The following is a 22,358-nucleotide window of genomic DNA, read 5'->3' on the forward strand; positions in this document are numbered from 1 at the left end:
TAATGCAATGCTATCTATCTAGCTCTCCCTCTATACTTCCTTTTGGATAAACAGACATATTAGGCAAGCATTTTGGAGCTTTCACCTAAATAACTACAGGTGGTGAGATAAGCTGCACAATATAATTGACCTTTCAGTATATTGTTGCACACACACCATCTATTTAGCAAATGCCCTTGTTATCAACAGCAGCCTTTTAAACTCACCTGAGCTAACAGGTATGTGAGCTGGTTACTCTGCTGCGCTTAAAATTTCTTTTTTGGTTTGCTACAATGCCTTTTCTGAAACGTTGTCTCCCTCTGCTGGAACACTGACTTCTTTCATTTAATGCCTGCAGACTATAAAAGAGAAACCAACCCAAAAAGTTTGGTTGATTAGTCTGTGGCATTCTTTTAAACTGTTACTTATGGCGGTCTCTGTGAGCTTCTCAGTGACATTCAGCCATCCAGGTATCCCGCCTGCAGTAGACGGAATGTGGCAATGGAACGCTGGCTGCGCGTGTCATAATAGGCTCTGAGCCTTTATATACCTGCGCACAGCAGCAGCCACCTTCAGTCTGCTGCTGGACAGCCAGCAGCAGCAGCAGCAGGAGAGGTAATTAATCAGCAACCCTCCTGCTAAGGGTAGACAGCTGCTCGTTCCACCCCCCCCCCGCCTTAATTGGTTCTCCTCCCTTCCAACGGTGTTGAGGCGGGTGGGAACAGCCGGGGGTTGAGGGTACTGTGCTAAAAGAGGTGGAGTTATGCAGATCTAAAACGCGTGGATTGCAGCAGCAGCAAGCCGAAAAGTGCAGGCATGTGAGGGATCTAGAGGTTGACAGCATGTCTTCTTAACGGGAGTCCAGGTGGCCATCTCCACAAATGGACTTTTCAGAATCCTTGGGTGGCACCGTAGTCGGAAACCAATTCTGGTTATCGCTTCTCGGCCTTTTGGCTAAGATCAAGTGTAGTATCTGTTCTTATCAGTTTAATATCTGATACGTCCCCTATCTGGGGACCATATATTAAATGGATTTTTAGAACAGGGAGATGGAAAAAGAGCTTGCTCTGTCCACTCCACGCATTGACCTGGTATTGCAGTATCTCCAGGACCGGTGCACCCCTTCTTTAATGCAGTTTCTAAAATCAGAAAGAATTGAATTCAATGCTTTTTGTTCATTTTGCTTGTTTGTCGGATTTTGGGATGGACTCTTTGGCTTTGCTTTTCTTCTCCTCATTGGATTTTTCATGTTAAAAGTTGCAGAAGCCAGATGACAAGCTCATTTTGGTTCAACTTCAGCAACTGTGCATTGCATTGCCATGTAATGTAATGTAATGCAATGCTATCTATCTAGCTCTCCCTCTATACTTCCTTTTGGATAAACAGACATATTAGGCAAGCATTTTGGAGCTTTCACCTAAATAACTACAGGTGGTGAGATAAGCTGCACAATATAATTGACCTTTCAGTATATTGTTGCACACACACCATCTATTTAGCAAATGCCCTTGTTATCAACAGCAGCCTTTTAAACTCACCTGAGCTAACAGGTATGTGAGCTGGTTACTCTGCTGCGCTTAAAATTTCTTTTTTGGTTTGCTACAATGCCTTTTCTGAAACGTTGTCTCCCTCTGCTGGAACACTGACTTCTTTCATTTAATGCCTGCAGACTATAAAAGAGAAACCAACCCAAAAAGTTTGGTTGATTAGTCTGTGGCATTCTTTTAAACTGTTGCTTATGGCGGTCTCTGTGAGCTTCTCAGTGACATTCAGCCATCCAGGTATCCCGCCTGCAGTAGACGGAATGTGGCAATGGAACGCTGGCTGCGCGTGTCATAATAGGCTCTGAGCCTTTATATACCTGCGCACAGCAGCAGCCACCTTCAGTCTGCTGCTGGACAGCCAGCAGCAGCAGCAGCAGGAGAGGTAATTAATCAGCAACCCTCCTGCTAAGGGTAGACAGCTGCTCGTTCCACCCCCCACCCCCGCCTTAATTGGTTCTCCTCCCTTCCAACGGTGTTGAGGCGGGTGGGAACAGCCGGGGGTTGAGGGTACTGTGCTAAAAGAGGTGGAGTTATGCAGATCTAAAACGCGTGGATTGCAGCAGCAGCAAGCCGAAAAGTGCAGGCATGTGAGGGATCTAGAGGTTGACAGCATGTCTTCTTAACGGGAGTCCAGGTGGCCATCTCCACAAATGGACTTTTCAGAATCCTTGGGTGGCACCGTAGTCGGAAACCAATTCTGGTTATCGCTTCTCGGCCTTTTGGCTAAGATCAAGTGTAGTATCTGTTCTTATCAGTTTAATATCTGATACGTCCCCTATCTGGGGACCATATATTAAATGGATTTTTAGAACAGGGAGATGGAAAAAGAGCTTGCTCTGTCCACTCCACGCATTGACCTGGTATTGCAGTATCTCCAGGACCGGTGCACCCCTTCTTTAATGCAGTTTCTAAAATCAGAAAGAATTGAATTCAATGCTTTTTGTTCATTTTGCTTGTTTGTCGGATTTTGGGATGGACTCTTTGGCTTTGCTTTTCTTCTCCTCATTGGATTTTTCATGTTAAAAGTTGCAGAAGCCAGATGACAAGCTCATTTTGGTTCAACTTCAGCAACTGTGCATTGCATTGCCATGTAATGTAATGTAATGCAATGCTATCTATCTAGCTCTCCCTCTATACTTCCTTTTGGATAAACAGACATATTAGGCAAGCATTTTGGAGCTTTCACCTAAATAACTACAGGTGGTGAGATAAGCTGCACAATATAATTGACCTTTCAGTATATTGTTGCACACACACCATCTATTTAGCAAATGCCCTTGTTATCAACAGCAGCCTTTTAAACTCACCTGAGCTAACAGGTATGTGAGCTGGTTACTCTGCTGCGCTTAAAATTTCTTTTTTGGTTTGCTACAATGCCTTTTCTGAAACGTTGTCTCCCTCTGCTGGAACACTGACTTCTTTCATTTAATGCCTGCAGACTATAAAAGAGAAACCAACCCAAAAAGTTTGGTTGATTAGTCTGTGGCATTCTTTTAAACTGTTACTTATGGCGGTCTCTGTGAGCTTCTCAGTGACATTCAGCCATCCAGGTATCCCGCCTGCAGTAGACGGAATGTGGCAATGGAACGCTGGCTGCGCGTGTCATAATAGGCTCTGAGCCTTTATATACCTGCGCACAGCAGCAGCCACCTTCAGTCTGCTGCTGGACAGCCAGCAGCAGCAGCAGCAGGAGAGGTAATTAATCAGCAACCCTCCTGCTAAGGGTAGACAGCTGCTCGTTCCACCCCCCCCCCGCCTTAATTGGTTCTCCTCCCTTCCAACGGTGTTGAGGCGGGTGGGAACAGCCGGGGGTTGAGGGTACTGTGCTAAAAGAGGTGGAGTTATGCAGATCTAAAACGCGTGGATTGCAGCAGCAGCAAGCCGAAAAGTGCAGGCATGTGAGGGATCTAGAGGTTGACAGCATGTCTTCTTAACGGGAGTCCAGGTGGCCATCTCCACAAATGGACTTTTCAGAATCCTTGGGTGGCACCGTAGTCGGAAACCAATTCTGGTTATCGCTTCTCGGCCTTTTGGCTAAGATCAAGTGTAGTATCTGTTCTTATCAGTTTAATATCTGATACGTCCCCTATCTGGGGACCATATATTAAATGGATTTTTAGAACAGGGAGATGGAAAAAGAGCTTGCTCTGTCCACTCCACGCATTGACCTGGTATTGCAGTATCTCCAGGACCGGTGCACCCCTTCTTTAATGCAGTTTCTAAAATCAGAAAGAATTGAATTCAATGCTTTTTGTTCATTTTGCTTGTTTGTCGGATTTTGGGATGGACTCTTTGGCTTTGCTTTTCTTCTCCTCATTGGATTTTTCATGTTAAAAGTTGCAGAAGCCAGATGACAAGCTCATTTTGGTTCAACTTCAGCAACTGTGCATTGCATTGCCATGTAATGTAATGTAATGCAATGCTATCTATCTAGCTCTCCCTCTATACTTCCTTTTGGATAAACAGACATATTAGGCAAGCATTTTGGAGCTTTCACCTAAATAACTACAGGTGGTGAGATAAGCTGCACAATATAATTGACCTTTCAGTATATTGTTGCACACACACCATCTATTTAGCAAATGCCCTTGTTATCAACAGCAGCCTTTTAAACTCACCTGAGCTAACAGGTATGTGAGCTGGTTACTCTGCTGCGCTTAAAATTTCTTTTTTGGTTTGCTACAATGCCTTTTCTGAAACGTTGTCTCCCTCTGCTGGAACACTGACTTCTTTCATTTAATGCCTGCAGACTATAAAAGAGAAACCAACCCAAAAAGTTTGGTTGATTAGTCTGTGGCATTCTTTTAAACTGTTGCTTATGGCGGTCTCTGTGAGCTTCTCAGTGACATTCAGCCATCCAGGTATCCCGCCTGCAGTAGACGGAATGTGGCAATGGAACGCTGGCTGCGCGTGTCATAATAGGCTCTGAGCCTTTATATTCCTGCGCACAGCAGCAGCCACCTTCAGTCTGCTGCTGGACAGCCAGCAGCAGCAGCAGCAGGAGAGGTAATTAATCAGCAACCCTCCTGCTAAGGGTAGACAGCTGCTCGTTCCACCCCCCACCCCCGCCTTAATTGGTTCTCCTCCCTTCCAACGGTGTTGAGGCGGGTGGGAACAGCCGGGGGTTGAGGGTACTGTGCTAAAAGAGGTGGAGTTATGCAGATCTAAAACGCGTGGATTGCAGCAGCAGCAAGCCGAAAAGTGCAGGCATGTGAGGGATCTAGAGGTTGACAGCATGTCTTCTTAACGGGAGTCCAGGTGGCCATCTCCACAAATGGACTTTTCAGAATCCTTGGGTGGCACCGTAGTCGGAAACCAATTCTGGTTATCGCTTCTCGGCCTTTTGGCTAAGATCAAGTGTAGTATCTGTTCTTATCAGTTTAATATCTGATACGTCCCCTATCTGGGGACCATATATTAAATGGATTTTTAGAACAGGGAGATGGAAAAAGAGCTTGCTCTGTCCACTCCACGCATTGACCTGGTATTGCAGTATCTCCAGGACCGGTGCACCCCTTCTTTAATGCAGTTTCTAAAATCAGAAAGAATTGAATTCAATGCTTTTTGTTCATTTTGCTTGTTTGTCGGATTTTGGGATGGACTCTTTGGCTTTGCTTTTCTTCTCCTCATTGGATTTTTCATGTTAAAAGTTGCAGAAGCCAGATGACAAGCTCATTTTGGTTCAACTTCAGCAACTGTGCATTGCATTGCCATGTAATGTAATGTAATGCAATGCTATCTATCTAGCTCTCCCTCTATACTTCCTTTTGGATAAACAGACATATTAGGCAAGCATTTTGGAGCTTTCACCTAAATAACTACAGGTGGTGAGATAAGCTGCACAATATAATTGACCTTTCAGTATATTGTTGCACACACACCATCTATTTAGCAAATGCCCTTGTTATCAACAGCAGCCTTTTAAACTCACCTGAGCTAACAGGTATGTGAGCTGGTTACTCTGCTGCGCTTAAAATTTCTTTTTTGGTTTGCTACAATGCCTTTTCTGAAACGTTGTCTCCCTCTGCTGGAACACTGACTTCTTTCATTTAATGCCTGCAGACTATAAAAGAGAAACCAACCCAAAAAGTTTGGTTGATTAGTCTGTGGCATTCTTTTAAACTGTTGCTTATGGCGGTCTCTGTGAGCTTCTCAGTGACATTCAGCCATCCAGGTATCCCGCCTGCAGTAGACGGAATGTGGCAATGGAACGCTGGCTGCGCGTGTCATAATAGGCTCTGAGCCTTTATATTCCTGCGCACAGCAGCAGCCACCTTCAGTCTGCTGCTGGACAGCCAGCAGCAGCAGCAGCAGGAGAGGTAATTAATCAGCAACCCTCCTGCTAAGGGTAGACAGCTGCTCGTTCCACCCCCCCCCCCCCGCCTTAATTGGTTCTCCTCCCTTCCAACTGTGTTGAGGCGGGTGGGAACAGCCGGGGGTTGAGGGTACTGTGCTAAAAGAGGTGGAGTTATGCAGATCTAAAACGCGTGGATTGCAGCAGCAGCAAGCCGAAAAGTGCAGGCATGTGAGGGATCTAGAGGTTGACAGCATGTCTTCTTAACGGGAGTCCAGGTGGCCATCTCCACAAATGGACTTTTCAGAATCCTTGGGTGGCACCGTAGTCGGAAACCAATTCTGGTTATCGCTTCTCGGCCTTTTGGCTAAGATCAAGTGTAGTATCTGTTCTTATCAGTTTAATATCTGATACGTCCCCTATCTGGGGACCATATATTAAATGGATTTTTAGAACAGGGAGATGGAAAAAGAGCTTGCTCTGTCCACTCCACGCATTGACCTGGTATTGCAGTATCTCCAGGACCGGTGCACCCCTTCTTTAATGCAGTTTCTAAAATCAGAAAGAATTGAATTCAATGCTTTTTGTTCATTTTGCTTGTTTGTCGGATTTTGGGATGGACTCTTTGGCTTTGCTTTTCTTCTCCTCATTGGATTTTTCATGTTAAAAGTTGCAGAAGCCAGATGACAAGCTCATTTTGGTTCAACTTCAGCAACTGTGCATTGCATTGCCATGTAATGTAATGTAATGCAATGCTATCTATCTAGCTCTCCCTCTATACTTCCTTTTGGATAAACAGACATATTAGGCAAGCATTTTGGAGCTTTCACCTAAATAACTACAGGTGGTGAGATAAGCTGCACAATATAATTGACCTTTCAGTATATTGTTGCACACACACCATCTATTTAGCAAATGCCCTTGTTATCAACAGCAGCCTTTTAAACTCACCTGAGCTAACAGGTATGTGAGCTGGTTACTCTGCTGCGCTTAAAATTTCTTTTTTGGTTTGCTACAATGCCTTTTCTGAAACGTTGTCTCCCTCTGCTGGAACACTGACTTCTTTCATTTAATGCCTGCAGACTATAAAAGAGAAACCAACCCAAAAAGTTTGGTTGATTAGTCTGTGGCATTCTTTTAAACTGTTGCTTATGGCGGTCTCTGTGAGCTTCTCAGTGACATTCAGCCATCCAGGTATCCCGCCTGCAGTAGACGGAATGTGGCAATGGAACGCTGGCTGCGCGTGTCATAATAGGCTCTGAGCCTTTATATACCTGCGCACAGCAGCAGCCACCTTCAGTCTGCTGCTGGACAGCCAGCAGCAGCAGCAGCAGGAGAGGTAATTAATCAGCAACCCTCCTGCTAAGGGTAGACAGCTGCTCGTTCCACCCCCCCCCCCGCCTTAATTGGTTCTCCTCCCTTCCAACGGTGTTGAGGCGGGTGGGAACAGCCGGGGGTTGAGGGTACTGTGCTAAAAGAGGTGGAGTTATGCAGATCGAAAACGCGTGGATTGCAGCAGCAGCAAGCCGAAAAGTGCAGGCATGTGAGGGATCTAGAGGTTGACAGCATGTCTTCTTAACGGGAGTCCAGGTGGCCATCTCCACAAATGGACTTTTCAGAATCCTTGGGTGGCACCGTAGTCGGAAACCAATTCTGGTTATCGCTTCTCGGCCTTTTGGCTAAGATCAAGTGTAGTATCTGTTCTTATCAGTTTAATATCTGATACGTCCCCTATCTGGGGACCATATATTAAATGGATTTTTAGAACAGGGAGATGGAAAAAGAGCTTGCTCTGTCCACTCCACGCATTGACCTGGTATTGCAGTATCTCCAGGACCGGTGCACCCCTTCTTTAATGCAGTTTCTAAAATCAGAAAGAATTGAATTCAATGCTTTTTGTTCATTTTGCTTGTTTGTCGGATTTTGGGATGGACTCTTTGGCTTTGCTTTTCTTCTCCTCATTGGATTTTTCATGTTAAAAGTTGCAGAAGCCAGATGACAAGCTCATTTTGGTTCAACTTCAGCAACTGTGCATTGCATTGCCATGTAATGTAATGTAATGCAATGCTATCTATCTAGCTCTCCCTCTATACTTCCTTTTGGATAAACAGACATATTAGGCAAGCATTTTGGAGCTTTCACCTAAATAACTACAGGTGGTGAGATAAGCTGCACAATATAATTGACCTTTCAGTATATTGTTGCACACACACCATCTATTTAGCAAATGCCCTTGTTATCAACAGCAGCCTTTTAAACTCACCTGAGCTAACAGGTATGTGAGCTGGTTACTCTGCTGCGCTTAAAATTTCTTTTTTGGTTTGCTACAATGCCTTTTCTGAAACGTTGTCTCCCTCTGCTGGAACACTGACTTCTTTCATTTAATGCCTGCAGACTATAAAAGAGAAACCAACCCAAAAAGTTTGGTTGATTAGTCTGTGGCATTCTTTTAAACTGTTGCTTATGGCGGTCTCTGTGAGCTTCTCAGTGACATTCAGCCATCCAGGTATCCCGCCTGCAGTAGACGGAATGTGGCAATGGAACGCTGGCTGCGCGTGTCATAATAGGCTCTGAGCCTTTATATACCTGCGCACAGCAGCAGCCACCTTCAGTCTGCTGCTGGACAGCCAGCAGCAGCAGCAGCAGGAGAGGAAATTAATCAGCAACCCTCCTGCTAAGGGTAGACAGCTGCTCGTTCCACCCCCCCCCCCCGCCTTAATTGGTTCTCCTCCCTTCCAACGGTGTTGAGGCGGGTGGGAACAGCCGGGGGTTGAGGGTACTGTGCTAAAAGAGGTGGAGTTATGCAGATCTAAAACGCGTGGATTGCAGCAGCAGCAAGCTGAAAAGTGCAGGCATGTGAGGGATCTAGAGGTTGACAGCATGTCTTCTTAACGGGAGTCCAGGTGGCCATCTCCACAAATGGACTTTTCAGAATCCTTGGGTGGCACCGTAGTCGGAAACCAATTCTGGTTATCGCTTCTCGGCCTTTTGGCTAAGATCAAGTGTAGTATCTGTTCTTATCAGTTTAATATCTGATACGTCCCCTATCTGGGGACCATATATTAAATGGATTTTTAGAACAGGGAGATGGAAAAAGAGCTTGCTCTGTCCACTCCACGCATTGACCTGGTATTGCAGTATCTCCAGGACCGGTGCACCCCTTCTTTAATGCAGTTTCTAAAATCAGAAAGAATTGAATTCAATGCTTTTTGTTCATTTTGCTTGTTTGTCGGATTTTGGGATGGACTCTTTGGCTTTGCTTTTCTTCTCCTCATTGGATTTTTCATGTTAAAAGTTGCAGAAGCCAGATGACAAGCTCATTTTGGTTCAACTTCAGCAACTGTGCATTGCATTGCCATGTAATGTAATGTAATGCAATGCTATCTATCTAGCTCTCCCTCTATACTTCCTTTTGGATAAACAGACATATTAGGCAAGCATTTTGGAGCTTTCACCTAAATAACTACAGGTGGTGAGATAAGCTGCACAATATAATTGACCTTTCAGTATATTGTTGCACACACACCATCTATTTAGCAAATGCCCTTGTTATCAACAGCAGCCTTTTAAACTCACCTGAGCTAACAGGTATGTGAGCTGGTTACTCTGCTGCGCTTAAAATTTCTTTTTTGGTTTGCTACAATGCCTTTTCTGAAACGTTGTCTCCCTCTGCTGGAACACTGACTTCTTTCATTTAATGCCTGCAGACTATAAAAGAGAAACCAACCCAAAAAGTTTGGTTGATTAGTCTGTGGCATTCTTTTAAACTGTTGCTTATGGCGGTCTCTGTGAGCTTCTCAGTGACATTCAGCCATCCAGGTATCCCGCCTGCAGTAGACGGAATGTGGCAATGGAACGCTGGCTGCGCGTGTCATAATAGGCTCTGAGCCTTTATATACCTGCGCACAGCAGCAGCCACCTTCAGTCTGCTGCTGGACAGCCAGCAGCAGCAGCAGCAGGAGAGGTAATTAATCAGCAACCCTCCTGCTAAGGGTAGACAGCTGCTCGTTCCACCCCCCCCCCCCGCCTTAATTGGCTCTCCTCCCTTCCAACGGTGTTGAGGCGGGTGGGAACAGCCGGGGGTTGAGGGTACTGTGCTAAAAGAGGTGGAGTTATGCAGATCTAAAACGCGTGGATTGCAGCAGCAGCAAGCCGAAAAGTGCAGGCATGTGAGGGATCTAGAGGTTGACAGCATGTCTTCTTAACGGGAGTCCAGGTGGCCATCTCCACAAATGGACTTTTCAGAATCCTTGGGTGGCACCGTAGTCGGAAACCAATTCTGGTTATCGCTTCTCGGCCTTTTGGCTAAGATCAAGTGTAGTATCTGTTCTTATCAGTTTAATATCTGATACGTCCCCTAAATGGGAACCATATATTAAATGGATTTTTAGAACAGGGAGATGGAAAAAGAGCTTGCTCTGTCCACTCCACGCATTGACCTGGTATTGCAGTATCTCCAGGACCGGTGCACCCCTTCTTTAATGCAGTTTCTAAAATCAGAAAGAATTGAATTCAATGCTTTTTGTTCATTTTGCTTGTTTGTCGGATTTTGGGATGGACTCTTTGGCTTTGCTTTTCTTCTCCTCATTGGATTTTTCATGTTAAAAGTTGCAGAAGCCAGATGACAAGCTCATTTTGGTTCAACTTCAGCAACTGTGCATTGCATTGCCATGTAATGTAATGTAATGCAATGCTATCTATCTAGCTCTCCCTCTATACTTCCTTTTGGATAAACAGACATATTAGGCAAGCATTTTGGAGCTTTCACCTAAATAACTACAGGTGGTGAGATAAGCTGCACAATATAATTGACCTTTCAGTATATTGTTGCACACACACCATCTATTTAGCAAATGCCCTTGTTATCAACAGCAGCCTTTTAAACTCACCTGAGCTAACAGGTATGTGAGCTGGTTACTCTGCTGCGCTTAAAATTTCTTTTTTGGTTTGCTACAATGCCTTTTCTGAAACGTTGTCTCCCTCTGCTGGAACACTGACTTCTTTCATTTAATGCCTGCAGACTATAAAAGAGAAACCAACCCAAAAAGTTTGGTTGATTAGTCTGTGGCATTCTTTTAAACTGTTGCTTATGGCGGTCTCTGTGAGCTTCTCAGTGACATTCAGCCATCCAGGTATCCCGCCTGCAGTAGACGGAATGTGGCAATGGAACGCTGGCTGCGCGTGTCATAATAGGCTCTGAGCCTTTATATACCTGCGCACAGCAGCAGCCACCTTCAGTCTGCTGCTGGACAGCCAGCAGCAGCAGCAGCAGCAGGAGAGGTAATTAATCAGCAACCCTCCTGCTAAGGGTAGACAGCTGCTCGTTCCACCACCCCCCCCGCCTTAATTGGTTCTCCTCCCTTCCAACGGTGTTGAGGCGGGTGGGAACAGCCGGGGGTTGAGGGTACTGTGCTAAAAGAGGTGGAGTTATGCAGATCTAAAACGCGTGGATTGCAGCAGCAGCAAGCCGAAAAGTGCAGGCATGTGAGGGATCTAGAGGTTGACAGCATGTCTTCTTAACGGGAGTCCAGGTGGCCATCTCCACAAATGGACTTTTCAGAATCCTTGGGTGGCACCGTAGTCGGAAACCAATTCTGGTTATCGCTTCTCGGCCTTTTGGCTAAGATCAAGTGTAGTATCTGTTCTTATCAGTTTAATATCTGATACGTCCCCTATCTGGGGACCATATATTAAATGGATTTTTAGAACAGGGAGATGGAAAAAGAGCTTGCTCTGTCCACTCCACGCATTGACCTGGTATTGCAGTATCTCCAGGACCGGTGCACCCCTTCTTTAATGCAGTTTCTAAAATCAGAAAGAATTGAATTCAATGCTTTTTGTTCATTTTGCTTGTTTGTCGGATTTTGGGATGGACTCTTTGGCTTTGCTTTTCTTCTCCTCATTGGATTTTTCATGTTAAAAGTTGCAGAAGCCAGATGACAAGCTCATTTTGGTTCAACTTCAGCAACTGTGCATTGCATTGCCATGTAATGTAATGTAATGCAATGCTATCTATCTAGCTCTCCCTCTATACTTCCTTTTGGATAAACAGACATATTAGGCAAGCATTTTGGAGCTTTCACCTAAATAACTACAGGTGGTGAGATAAGCTGCACAATATAATTGACCTTTCAGTATATTGTTGCACACACACCATCTATTTAGCAAATGCCCTTGTTATCAACAGCAGCCTTTTAAACTCACCTGAGCTAACAGGTATGTGAGCTGGTTACTCTGCTGCGCTTAAAATTTCTTTTTTGGTTTGCTACAATGCCTTTTCTGAAACGTTGTCTCCCTCTGCTGGAACACTGACTTCTTTCATTTAATGCCTGCAGACTATAAAAGAGAAACCAACCCAAAAAGTTTGGTTGATTAGTCTGTGGCATTCTTTTAAACTGTTGCTTATGGCGGTCTCTGTGAGCTTCTCAGTGACATTCAGCCATCCAGGTATCCCGCCTGCAGTAGACGGAATGTGGCAATGGAACGCTGGCTGCGCGTGTCATAATAGGCTCTGAGCCTTTATATACCTGCGCACAGCAGCAGCCACCTTCAGTCTGCTGCTGGACAGCCAGCAGCAGCAGCAGCAGCAGGAGAGGTAATTAATCAGCAACCCTCCTGCTAAGGGTAGACAGCTGCTCGTTCCACCCCCCCCCCGCCTTAATTGGTTCTCCTCCCTTCCAACGGTGTTGAGGCGGGTGGGAACAGCCGGGGGTTGAGGGTACTGTGCTAAAAGAGGTGGAGTTATGCAGATCTAAAACGCGTGGATTGCAGCAGCAGCAAGCCGAAAAGTGCAGGCATGTGAGGGATCTAGAGGTTGACAGCATGTCTTCTTAACGGGAGTCCAGGTGGCCATCTCCACAAATGGACTTTTCAGAATCCTTGGGTGGCACCGTAGTCGGAAACCAATTCTGGTTATCGCTTCTCGGCCTTTTGGCTAAGATCAAGTGTAGTATCTGTTCTTATCAGTTTAATATCTGATACGTCCCCTAAATGGGAACCATATATTAAATGGATTTTTAGAACAGGGAGATGGAAAAAGAGCTTGCTCTGTCCACTCCACGCATTGACCTGGTATTGCAGTATCTCCAGGACCGGTGCACCCCTTCTTTAATGCAATTTCTAAAATCAGAAAGAATTGAATTCAATGCTTTTTGTTCATTTTGCTTGTTTGTCGGATTTTGGGATGGACTCTTTGGCTTTGCTTTTCTTCTCCTCATTGGATTTTTCATGTTAAAAGTTGCAGAAGCCAGATGACAAGCTCATTTTGTTTCAACTTCAGCAACTGTGCATTGCATTGCCATGTAATGTAATGTAATGCAATGCTATCTATCTAGCTCTCCCTCTATACTTCCTTTTGGATAAACAGACATATTAGGCAAGCATTTTGGAGCTTTCACCTAAATAACTACAGGTGGTGAGATAAGCTGCACAATATAATTGACCTTTCAGTATATTGTTGCACACACACCATCTATTTAGCAAATGCCCTTGTTATCAACAGCAGCCTTTTAAACTCACCTGAGCTAACAGGTATGTGAGCTGGTTACTCTGCTGCGCTTAAAATTTCTTTTTTGGTTTGCTACAATGCCTTTTCTGAAACGTTGTCTCCCTCTGCTGGAACACTGACTTCTTTCATTTAATGCCTGCAGACTATAAAAGAGAAACCAACCCAAAAAGTTTGGTTGATTAGTCTGTGGCATTCTTTTAAACTGTTGCTTATGGCGGTCTCTGTGAGCTTCTCAGTGACATTCAGCCATCCAGGTATCCCGCCTGCAGTAGACGGAATGTGGCAATGGAACGCTGGCTGCGCGTGTCATAATAGGCTCTGAGCCTTTATATACCTGCGCACAGCAGCAGCCACCTTCAGTCTGCTGCTGGACAGCCAGCAGCAGCAGCAGCAGCAGGAGAGGTAATTAATCAGCAACCCTCCTGCTAAGGGTAGACAGCTGCTCGTTCCACCCCCCCCCCCCCCCGCCTTAATTCGTTCTCTTCCCTTCCAACGGTGTTGAGGCGGGTGGGAACAGCCGGGGGTTGAGGGTACTGTGCTAAAAGAGGTGGAGTTATGCAGATCTAAAACGCGTGGATTGCAGCAGCAGCAAGCCGAAAAGTGCAGGCATGTGAGGGATCTAGAGGTTGACAGCATGTCTTCTTAACGGGAGTCCAGGTGGCCATCTCCACAAATGGACTTTTCAGAATCCTTGGGTGGCACCGTAGTCGGAAACCAATTCTGGTTATCGCTTCTCGGCCTTTTGGCTAAGATCAAGTGTAGTATCTGTTCTTATCAGTTTAATATCTGATACGTCCCCTATCTGGGGACCATATATTAAATGGATTTTTAGAACAGGGAGATGGAAAAAGAGCTTGCTCTGTCCACTCCACGCATTGACCTGGTATTGCAGTATCTCCAGGACCGGTGCACCCCTTCTTTAATGCAGTTTCTAAAATCAGAAAGAATTGAATTCAATGCTTTTTGTTCATTTTGCTTGTTTGTCGGATTTTGGGATGGACTCTTTGGCTTTGCTTTTCTTCTCCTCATTGGATTTTTCATGTTAAAAGTTGCAGAAGCCAGATGACAAGCTCATTTTGGTTCAACTTCAGCAACTGTGCATTGCATTGCCATGTAATGTAATGTAATGCAATGCTATCTATCTAGCTCTCCCTCTATACTTCCTTTTGGATAAACAGACATATTAGGCAAGCATTTTGGAGCTTTCACCTAAATAACTACAGGTGGTGAGATAAGCTGCACAATATAATTGACCTTTCAGTATATTGTTGCACACACACCATCTATTTAGCAAATGCCCTTGTTATCAACAGCAGCCTTTTAAACTCACCTGAGCTAACAGGTATGTGAGCTGGTTACTCTGCTGCGCTTAAAATTTCTTTTTTGGTTTGCTACAATGCCTTTTCTGAAACGTTGTCTCCCTCTGCTGGAACACTGACTTCTTTCATTTAATGCCTGCAGACTATAAAAGAGAAACCAACCCAAAAAGTTTGGTTGATTAGTCTGTGGCATTCTTTTAAACTGTTGCTTATGGCGGTCTCTGTGAGCTTCTCAGTGACATTCAGCCATCCAGGTATCCCGCCTGCAGTAGACGGAATGTGGCAATGGAACGCTGGCTGCGCGTGTCATAATAGGCTCTGAGCCTTTATATACCTGCGCACAGCAGCAGCCACCTTCAGTCTGCTGCTGGACAGCCAGCAGCAGCAGCAGCAGGAGAGGTAATTAATCAGCAACCCTCCTGCTAAGGGTAGACAGCTGCTCGTTCCACCCCCCCCCCGCCTTAATTGGTTCTCCTCCCTTCCAACGGTGTTGAGGCGGGTGGGAACAGCCGGGGGTTGAGGGTACTGTGCTAAAAGAGGTGGAGTTATGCAGATCTAAAACGCGTGGATTGCAGCAGCAGCAAGCCGAAAAGTGCAGGCATGTGAGGGATCTAGAGGTTGACAGCATGTCTTCTTAACGGGAGTCCAGGTGGCCATCTCCACAAATGGACTTTTCAGAATCCTTGGGTGGCACCGTAGTCGGAAACCAATTCTGGTTATCGCTTCTCGGCCTTTTGGCTAAGATCAAGTGTAGTATCTGTTCTTATCAGTTTAATATCTGATACGTCCCCTATCTGGGGACCATATATTAAATGGATTTTTAGAACAGGGAGATGGAAAAAGAGCTTGCTCTGTCCACTCCACGCATTGACCTGGTATTGCAGTATCTCCAGGACCGGTGCACCCCTTCTTTAATGCAGTTTCTAAAATCAGAAAGAATTGAATTCAATGCTTTTTGTTCATTTTGCTTGTTTGTCGGATTTTGGGATGGACTCTTTGGCTTTGCTTTTCTTCTCCTCATTGGATTTTTCATGTTAAAAGTTGCAGAAGCCAGATGACAAGCTCATTTTGGTTCAACTTCAGCAACTGTGCATTGCATTGCCATGTAATGTAATGTAATGCAATGCTATCTATCTAGCTCTCCCTCTATACTTCCTTTTGGATAAACAGACATATTAGGCAAGCATTTTGGAGCTTTCACCTAAATAACTACAGGTGGTGAGATAAGCTGCACAATATAATTGACCTTTCAGTATATTGTTGCACACACACCATCTATTTAGCAAATGCCCTTGTTATCAACAGCAGCCTTTTAAACTCACCTGAGCTAACAGGTATGTGAGCTGGTTACTCTGCTGCGCTTAAAATTTCTTTTTTGGTTTGCTACAATGCCTTTTCTGAAACGTTGTCTCCCTCTGCTGGAACACTGACTTCTTTCATTTAATGCCTGCAGACTATAAAAGAGAAACCAACCCAAAAAGTTTGGTTGATTAGTCTGTGGCATTCTTTTAAACTGTTGCTTATGGCGGTCTCTGTGAGCTTCTCAGTGACATTCAGCCATCCAGGTATCCCGCCTGCAGTAGACGGAATGTGGCAATGGAACGCTGGCTGCGCGTGTCATAATAGGCTCTGAGCCTTTATATACCTGCGCACAGCAGCAGCCACCTTCAGTCTGCTGCTGGACAGCCAGCAGCAGCAGCAGCAGGAGAGGTAATTAATCAGCAACCCTCCTGCTAAGGGTAGACAGCTGCTCGTTCCACCCCCCCCCCCCCGCCTTAATTGGTTCTCCTCCCTTCCAACGGTGTTGAGGCGGGTGGGAACAGCCGGGGGTTGAGGGTACTGTGCTAAAAGAGGTGGAGTTATGCAGATCTAAAACGCGTGGATTGCAGCAGCAGCAAGCCGAAAAGTGCAGGCATGTGAGGGATCTAGTGGTTGACAGCATGTCTTCTTAACGGGAGTCCAGGTGGCCATCTCCACAAATGGACTTTTCAGAATCCTTGGGTGGCACCGTAGTCGGAAACCAATTCTGGTTATCGCTTCTCGGCCTTTTGGCTAAGATCAAGTGTAGTATCTGTTCTTATCAGTTTAATATCTGATACGTCCCCTATCTGGGGACCATATATTAAATGGATTTTTAGAACAGGGAGATGGAAAAAGAGCTTGCTCTGTCCACTCCACGCATTGACCTGGTATTGCAGTATCTCCAGGACCGGTGCACCCCTTCTTTAATGCAGTTTCTAAAATCAGAAAGAATTGAATTCAATGCTTTTTGTTCATTTTGCTTGTTTGTCGGATTTTGGGATGGACTCTTTGGCTTTGCTTTTCTTCTCCTCATTGGATTTTTCATGTTAAAAGTTGCAGAAGCCAGATGACAAGCTCATTTTGGTTCAACTTCAGCAACTGTGCATTGCATTGCCATGTAATGTAATGTAATGCAATGCTATCTATCTAGCTCTCCCTCTATACTTCCTTTTGGATAAACAGACATATTAGGCAAGCATTTTGGAGCTTTCACCTAAATAACTACAGGTGGTGAGATAAGCTGCACAATATAATTGACCTTTCAGTATATTGTTGCACACACACCATCTATTTAGCAAATGCCCTTGTTATCAACAGCAGCCTTTTAAACTCACCTGAGCTAACAGGTATGTGAGCTGGTTACTCTGCTGCGCTTAAAATTTCTTTTTTGGTTTGCTACAATGCCTTTTCTGAAACGTTGTCTCCCTGTGCTGGAACACTGACTTCTTTCATTTAATGCCTGCAGACTATAAAAGAGAAACCAACCCAAAAAGTTTGGTTGATTAGTCTGTGGCATTCTTTTAAACTGTTGCTTATGGCGGTCTCTGTGAGCTTCTCAGTGACATTCAGCCATCCAGGTATCCCGCCTGCAGTAGACGGAATGTGGCAATGGAACGCTGGCTGCGCGTGTCATAATAGGCTCTGAGCCTTTATATACCTGCGCACAGCAGCAGCCACCTTCAGTCTGCTGCTGGACAGCCAGCAGCAGCAGCAGCAGGAGAGGTAATTAATCAGCAACCCTCCTGCTAAGGGTAGACAGCTGCTCGTTCCACCCCCCCCCCCCCCCGCCTTAATTGGTTCTCCTCCCTTCCAACGGTGTTGAGGCGGGTGGGAACAGCCGGGGGTTGAGGGTACTGTGCTAAAAGAGGTGGAGTTATGCAGATCTAAAACGCGTGGATTGCAGCAGCAGCAAGCCGAAAAGTGCAGGCATGTGAGGGATCTAGAGGTTGACAGCATGTCTTCTTAACGGGAGTCCAGGTGGCCATCTCCACAAATGGACTTTTCAGAATCCTTGGGTGGCACCGTAGTCGGAAACCAATTCTGGTTATCGCTTCTCGGCCTTTTGGCTAAGATCAAGTGTAGTATCTGTTCTTATCAGTTTAATATCTGATACGTCCCCTATCTGGGGACCATATATTAAATGGATTTTTAGAACAGGGAGATGGAAAAAGAGCTTGCTCTGTCCACTCCACGCATTGACCTGGTATTGCAGTATCTCCAGGACCGGTGCACCCCTTCTTTAATGCAGTTTCTAAAATCAGAAAGAATTGAATTCAATGCTTTTTGTTCATTTTGCTTGTTTGTCGGATTTTGGGATGGACTCTTTGGCTTTGCTTTTCTTCTCCTCATTGGATTTTTCATGTTAAAAGTTGCAGAAGCCAGATGACAAGCTCATTTTGGTTCAACTTCAGCAACTGTGCATTGCATTGCCATGTAATGTAATGTAATGCAATGCTATCTATCTAGCTCTCCCTCTATACTTCCTTTTGGATAAACAGACATATTAGGCAAGCATTTTGGAGCTTTCACCTAAATAACTACAGGTGGTGAGATAAGCTGCACAATATAATTGACCTTTCAGTATATTGTTGCACACACACCATCTATTTAGCAAATGCCCTTGTTATCAACAGCAGCCTTTTAAACTCACCTGAGCTAACAGGTATGTGAGCTGGTTACTCTGCTGCGCTTAAAATTTCTTTTTTGGTTTGCTACAATGCCTTTTCTGAAACGTTGTCTCCCTCTGCTGGAACACTGACTTCTTTCATTTAATGCCTGCAGACTATAAAAGAGAAACCAACCCAAAAAGTTTGGTTGATTAGTCTGTGGCATTCTTTTAAACTGTTGCTTATGGCGGTCTCTGTGAGCTTCTCAGTGACATTCAGCCATCCAGGTATCCCGCCTGCAGTAGACGGAATGTGGCAATGGAACGCTGGCTGCGCGTGTCATAATAGGCTCTGAGCCTTTATATACCTGCGCACAGCAGCAGCCACCTTCAGTCTGCTGCTGGACAGCCAGCAGCAGCAGCAGCAGGAGAGGTAATTAATCAGCAACCCTCCTGCTAAGGGTAGACAGCTGCTCGTTCCACCCCCCCCCGCCTTAATTGGTTCTCCTCCCTTCCAACGGTGTTGAGGCGGGTGGGAACAGCCGGGGGTTGAGGGTACTGTGCTAAAAGAGGTGGAGTTATGCAGATCTAAAACGCGTGGATTGCAGCAGCAGCAAGCCGAAAAGTGCAGGCATGTGAGGGATCTAGAGGTTGACAGCATGTCTTCTTAACGGGAGTCCAGGTGGCCATCTCCACAAATGGACTTTTCAGAATCCTTGGGTGGCACCGTAGTCGGAAACCAATTCTGGTTATCGCTTCTCGGCCTTTTGGCTAAGATCAAGTGTAGTATCTGTTCTTATCAGTTTAATATCTGATACGTCCCCTAAATGGGAACCATATATTAAATGGATTTTTAGAACAGGGAGATGGAAAAAGAGCTTGCTCTGTCCACTCCACGCATTGACCTGGTATTGCAGTATCTCCAGGACCGGTGCACCCCTTCTTTAATGCAATTTCTAAAATCAGAAAGAATTGAATTCAATGCTTTTTGTTCATTTTGCTTGTTTGTCGGATTTTGGGATGGACTCTTTGGCTTTGCTTTTCTTCTCCTCATTGGATTTTTCATGTTAAAAGTTGCAGAAGCCAGATGACAAGCTCATTTTGGTTCAACTTCAGCAACTGTGCATTGCATTGCCATGTAATGTAATGTAATGCAATGCTATCTATCTAGCTCTCCCTCTATACTTCCTTTTGGATAAACAGACATATTAGGCAAGCATTTTGGAGCTTTCACCTAAATAACTACAGGTGGTGAGATAAGCTGCACAATATAATTGACCTTTCAGTATATTGTTGCACACACACCATCTATTTAGCAAATGCCCTTGTTATCAACAGCAGCCTTTTAAACTCACCTGAGCTAACAGGTATGTGAGCTGGTTACTCTGCTGCGCTTAAAATTTCTTTTTTGGTTTGCTACAATGCCTTTTCTGAAACGTTGTCTCCCTCTGCTGGAACACTGACTTCTTTCATTTAATGCCTGCAGACTATAAAAGAGAAACCAACCCAAAAAGTTTGGTTGATTAGTCTGTGGCATTCTTTTAAACTGTTGCTTATGGCGGTCTCTGTGAGCTTCTCAGTGACATTCAGCCATCCAGGTATCCCGCCTGCAGTAGACGGAATGTGGCAATGGAACGCTGGCTGCGCGTGTCATAATAGGCTCTGAGCCTTTATATACCTGCGCACAGCAGCAGCCACCTTCAGTCTGCTGCTGGACAGCCAGCAGCAGCAGCAGCAGCAGGAGAGGTAATTAATCAGCAACCCTCCTGCTAAGGGTAGACAGCTGCTCGTTCCACCACCCCCCCCGCCTTAATTGGTTCTCCTCCCTTCCAACGGTGTTGAGGCGGGTGGGAACAGCCGGGGGTTGAGGGTACTGTGCTAAAAGAGGTGGAGTTATGCAGATCTAAAACGCGTGGATTGCAGCAGCAGCAAGCCGAAAAGTGCAGGCATGTGAGGGATCTAGAGGTTGACAGCATGTCTTCTTAACGGGAGTCCAGGTGGCCATCTCCACAAATGGACTTTTCAGAATCCTTGGGTGGCACCGTAGTCGGAAACCAATTCTGGTTATCGCTTCTCGGCCTTTTGGCTAAGATCAAGTGTAGTATCTGTTCTTATCAGTTTAATATCTGATACATCCCCTATCTGGGGACCATATATTAAATGGATTTTTAGAACAGGGAGATGGAAAAAGAGCTTGCTCTGTCCACTCCACGCATTGACCTGGTATTGCAGTATCTCCAGGACCGGTGCACCCCTTCTTTAATGCAGTTTCTAAAATCAGAAAGAATTGAATTCAATGCTTTTTGTTCATTTTGCTTGTTTGTCGGATTTTGGGATGGACTCTTTGGCTTTGCTTTTCTTCTCCTCATTGGATTTTTCATGTTAAAAGTTGCAGAAGCCAGATGACAAGCTCATTTTGGTTCAACTTCAGCAACTGTGCATTGCATTGCCATGTAATGTAATGTAATGCAATGCTATCTATCTAGCTCTCCCTCTATACTTCCTTTTGGATAAACAGACATATTAGGCAAGCATTTTGGAGCTTTCACCTAAATAACTACAGGTGGTGAGATAAGCTGCACAATATAATTGACCTTTCAGTATATTGTTGCACACACACCATCTATTTAGCAAATGCCCTTGTTATCAACAGCAGCCTTTTAAACTCACCTGAGCTAACAGGTATGTGAGCTGGTTACTCTGCTGCGCTTAAAATTTCTTTTTTGGTTTGCTACAATGCCTTTTCTGAAACGTTGTCTCCCTCTGCTGGAACACTGACTTCTTTCATTTAATGCCTGCAGACTATAAAAGAGAAACCAACCCAAAAAGTTTGGTTGATTAGTCTGTGGCATTCTTTTAAACTGTTGCTTATGGCGGTCTCTGTGAGCTTCTCAGTGACATTCAGCCATCCAGGTATCCCGCCTGCAGTAGACGGAATGTGGCAATGGAACGCTGGCTGCGCGTGTCATAATAGGCTCTGAGCCTTTATATACCTGCGCACAGCAGCAGCCACCTTCAGTCTGCTGCTGGACAGCCAGCAGCAGCAGCAGCAGGAGAGGTAATTAATCAGCAACCCTCCTGCTAAGGGTAGACAGCTGCTCGTTCCACCCCCCCCCCCGCCTTAATTGGTTCTCCTCCCTTCCAACGGTGTTGAGGCGGGTGGGAACAGCCGGGGGTTGAGGGTACTGTGCTAAAAGAGGTGGAGTTATGCAGATCTAAAACGCGTGGATTGCAGCAGCAGCAAGCCGAAAAGTGCAGGCATGTGAGGGATCTAGAGGTTGACAGCATGTCTTCTTAACGGGAGTCCAGGTGGCCATCTCCACAAATGGACTTTTCAGAATCCTTGGGTGGCACCGTAGTCGGAAACCAATTCTGGTTATCGCTTCTCGGCCTTTTGGCTAAGATCAAGTGTAGTATCTGTTCTTATCAGTTTAATATCTGATACGTCCCCTATCTGGGGACCATATATTAAATGGATTTTTAGAACAGGGAGATGGAAAAAGAGCTTGCTCTGTCCACTCCACGCATTGACCTGGTATTGCAGTATCTCCAGGACCGGTGCACCCCTTCTTTAATGCAGTTTCTAAAATCAGAAAGAATTGAATTCAATGCTTTTTGTTCATTTTGCTTGTTTGTCGGATTTTGGGATGGACTCTTTGGCTTTGCTTTTCTTCTCCTCATTGGATTTTTCATGTTAAAAGTTGCAGAAGCCAGATGACAAGCTCATTTTGGTTCAACTTCAGCAACTGTGCATTGCATTGCCATGTAATGTAATGTAATGCAATGCTATCTATCTAGCTCTCCCTCT

General features: G+C 45.2%; 17 non-coding genes across 17 annotated transcripts; all 17 read left to right on the top strand.

Annotated features, from left to right (window-relative positions):
- Positions 1–913: 913 nt before the first annotated feature.
- On the top strand, positions 914–1,104 carry LOC141237785 (U2 spliceosomal RNA). The gene has a single exon (XR_012303311.1). It is a non-coding gene; the product is annotated as a U2 spliceosomal RNA (small nuclear RNA).
- Positions 1,105–2,226: 1,122 nt separating this feature from the next.
- Positions 2,227–2,417, top strand: LOC141237786 (U2 spliceosomal RNA). Its single transcript, XR_012303312.1, has one exon. It is a non-coding gene; the product is annotated as a U2 spliceosomal RNA (small nuclear RNA).
- Positions 2,418–3,537: 1,120 nt separating this feature from the next.
- On the top strand, positions 3,538–3,728 carry LOC141237787 (U2 spliceosomal RNA). The gene has a single exon (XR_012303313.1). It is a non-coding gene; the product is annotated as a U2 spliceosomal RNA (small nuclear RNA).
- A 1,122-nt stretch (positions 3,729–4,850) lies between these two features.
- Positions 4,851–5,041, top strand: LOC141237788 (U2 spliceosomal RNA). Its single transcript, XR_012303314.1, has one exon. It is a non-coding gene; the product is annotated as a U2 spliceosomal RNA (small nuclear RNA).
- A 1,123-nt stretch (positions 5,042–6,164) lies between these two features.
- LOC141237789 (U2 spliceosomal RNA) lies at positions 6,165–6,355 on the top strand. Its single transcript, XR_012303315.1, has one exon. It is a non-coding gene; the product is annotated as a U2 spliceosomal RNA (small nuclear RNA).
- A 1,121-nt stretch (positions 6,356–7,476) lies between these two features.
- LOC141237791 (U2 spliceosomal RNA) lies at positions 7,477–7,667 on the top strand. Its single transcript, XR_012303316.1, has one exon. It is a non-coding gene; the product is annotated as a U2 spliceosomal RNA (small nuclear RNA).
- Positions 7,668–8,789: 1,122 nt separating this feature from the next.
- Positions 8,790–8,980, top strand: LOC141237792 (U2 spliceosomal RNA). The gene has a single exon (XR_012303317.1). It is a non-coding gene; the product is annotated as a U2 spliceosomal RNA (small nuclear RNA).
- A 1,122-nt stretch (positions 8,981–10,102) lies between these two features.
- Positions 10,103–10,293, top strand: LOC141237931 (U2 spliceosomal RNA). The gene has a single exon (XR_012303451.1). It is a non-coding gene; the product is annotated as a U2 spliceosomal RNA (small nuclear RNA).
- A 1,124-nt stretch (positions 10,294–11,417) lies between these two features.
- LOC141237793 (U2 spliceosomal RNA) lies at positions 11,418–11,608 on the top strand. Its single transcript, XR_012303318.1, has one exon. It is a non-coding gene; the product is annotated as a U2 spliceosomal RNA (small nuclear RNA).
- A 1,123-nt stretch (positions 11,609–12,731) lies between these two features.
- Positions 12,732–12,922, top strand: LOC141237932 (U2 spliceosomal RNA). The gene has a single exon (XR_012303452.1). It is a non-coding gene; the product is annotated as a U2 spliceosomal RNA (small nuclear RNA).
- A 1,128-nt stretch (positions 12,923–14,050) lies between these two features.
- Positions 14,051–14,241, top strand: LOC141237795 (U2 spliceosomal RNA). Its single transcript, XR_012303320.1, has one exon. It is a non-coding gene; the product is annotated as a U2 spliceosomal RNA (small nuclear RNA).
- Positions 14,242–15,361: 1,120 nt separating this feature from the next.
- On the top strand, positions 15,362–15,552 carry LOC141237796 (U2 spliceosomal RNA). Its single transcript, XR_012303321.1, has one exon. It is a non-coding gene; the product is annotated as a U2 spliceosomal RNA (small nuclear RNA).
- A 1,123-nt stretch (positions 15,553–16,675) lies between these two features.
- Positions 16,676–16,866, top strand: LOC141237797 (U2 spliceosomal RNA). Its single transcript, XR_012303322.1, has one exon. It is a non-coding gene; the product is annotated as a U2 spliceosomal RNA (small nuclear RNA).
- A 1,125-nt stretch (positions 16,867–17,991) lies between these two features.
- Positions 17,992–18,182, top strand: LOC141237798 (U2 spliceosomal RNA). Its single transcript, XR_012303323.1, has one exon. It is a non-coding gene; the product is annotated as a U2 spliceosomal RNA (small nuclear RNA).
- Positions 18,183–19,301: 1,119 nt separating this feature from the next.
- On the top strand, positions 19,302–19,492 carry LOC141237934 (U2 spliceosomal RNA). Its single transcript, XR_012303454.1, has one exon. It is a non-coding gene; the product is annotated as a U2 spliceosomal RNA (small nuclear RNA).
- Positions 19,493–20,616: 1,124 nt separating this feature from the next.
- On the top strand, positions 20,617–20,807 carry LOC141237897 (U2 spliceosomal RNA). Its single transcript, XR_012303418.1, has one exon. It is a non-coding gene; the product is annotated as a U2 spliceosomal RNA (small nuclear RNA).
- A 1,121-nt stretch (positions 20,808–21,928) lies between these two features.
- Positions 21,929–22,119, top strand: LOC141237799 (U2 spliceosomal RNA). Its single transcript, XR_012303324.1, has one exon. It is a non-coding gene; the product is annotated as a U2 spliceosomal RNA (small nuclear RNA).
- The last annotated feature ends 239 nt before the right edge of the window (positions 22,120–22,358 follow it).

This window comes from Phyllobates terribilis, unplaced genomic scaffold (assembly GCF_046119375.1).
Source record: "Phyllobates terribilis strain yellow unplaced genomic scaffold, ASM4611937v1 Scaffold_734__1_contigs__length_741531, whole genome shotgun sequence".
Lineage (NCBI taxonomy): Eukaryota > Metazoa > Chordata > Amphibia > Anura > Dendrobatidae > Phyllobates > Phyllobates terribilis.